Source organism: Montipora foliosa, chromosome 3 (assembly GCF_036669935.1).
Source record: "Montipora foliosa isolate CH-2021 chromosome 3, ASM3666993v2, whole genome shotgun sequence".
NCBI lineage: Eukaryota > Metazoa > Cnidaria > Anthozoa > Scleractinia > Acroporidae > Montipora > Montipora foliosa.
The window spans coordinates 50,837,861-50,838,157 of NC_090871.1; positions in this window are offsets into that span (position 1 = coordinate 50,837,861).

The window sequence follows — 297 nt, forward strand, 5'->3', positions numbered from 1 at the left end:
TCAATGTTATTAAGGAAACACCGTTGACAGAACTCAAGCTGAACCAGAGAAGAGCATTCTCACCGGGAAATCCGGAAAATCCGTCTTTTCCGTGCATGCCAAAAAGTTATTCACACCACAGGTAAACAATTTTGGTGATTACGGAAAATACGGATTTTACGGATTTCCCGGAGATATGAATATTTAATGATTAAACTTGCAGTAACGACTGACTGCTGTCTGTGACAAACTTTTACTTGACCACGGAAAATACGGATTTCACGGATTTCCCGGAGATATGAATATTTAATGATTAAA